Genomic DNA, 1,308 nt, shown 5'->3' on the forward strand with positions numbered 1-1,308 from the left:
TCAGGAATGTCACGCTTTATGATCATAAGACTTATGCGATTTGAGCGATCCCATTTCTCATACTCTAATTTTTCTTCAGAAGAACTAGAGTCCTTAGGAGTAGAGGGTCGATCAATTCTTAATGCAAGGTCTAGATCCATGCAGCCAAGAACAATCAAAATGTTCTCTTTCCATTCCTTAAAATTTGTCCCATTAAGGACATGAATAGAACTCAAATTTGCAGATATGGAAGCAACTGATGCTGTAAATTAAATAAAGAACGAAACTTAGAAACTCACATTATAGGAAAATAAATCAATAAATGAATAAATACATATGTTCACATCATGGAATTTAACCCATCTCAAGATACCCAGTGCACCATTGATGTCAAGTCTTTGGACAGTAACACCAACTGCTAGTGGTACTCTTGTTGCAACGATCAAATATTGACAATAAGACATGTCAAACAATAAACCTTCCTTTGGGCCGATTTACTGCTCACATGTATACCAAATAATTGTCACACATTTATCATCGCAGGTGTACCATGTAATTCTGCCAAATATTAACCTTCCTTTGGGCCGGTCAATACCCGCATGAATAAACATATACACAGCCATTTGACACTCTTCACGAGCAATTTAGACAAGAGAGGTCACTTTGGCGACGTCAAGTTTCAATTAACTCATTCAAAAGTGTCAAACTTGACTTGAACATATATTTATTATATCCAAATAAAAAAAATATTGTTCACTAATATAAACTTTATTTCATTATTATTTGATAATTATTGTTTTATCAAAAAAAAAAAAAAAAAAAAAATTTGGACTGCCACATCTAGTTGTTACCTAATGTAAATTATTATTTAGTTATTCTGCGTGTTTTCAAAAAACTATGGCAAAATCGCGTTAACACAGAAGCTTCACTTTGTAACTTATTTGTTTTCAAGAATGCCTCGGGACGCGAAAACAACATTTCAACTGTGATTCAAAACACTCACTGATTATTGCTATAACGCACACATTTTAATTATCTCTATGTCTATTTCATTACTCAATTTATTAATTGTTTTTGGAAGTTGTTTTCAGTTTTCACTGTATAATTCAATTAAATCTTCATTATTCTATATGGCAGAATAAATGTGGCATTATTCTATTCATGTCTTTCAAAAACGGCAAAATAAATATGGCAGAATTATGGCAGATCATTATTCTATTCATGTCTTTGTTCATGGCAGAATTATAGAAAATCCAGATCATTATTCAAATATGGCATTATTCTATTCACCCTAAAATCCGGATCATTATTCAAATATGGCAGAATTTT

The sequence above is a fragment of the Cicer arietinum genome, chromosome 4, assembly GCF_000331145.2.
Source record: "Cicer arietinum cultivar CDC Frontier isolate Library 1 chromosome 4, Cicar.CDCFrontier_v2.0, whole genome shotgun sequence".
Classification (NCBI taxonomy): domain Eukaryota; kingdom Viridiplantae; phylum Streptophyta; class Magnoliopsida; order Fabales; family Fabaceae; genus Cicer; species Cicer arietinum.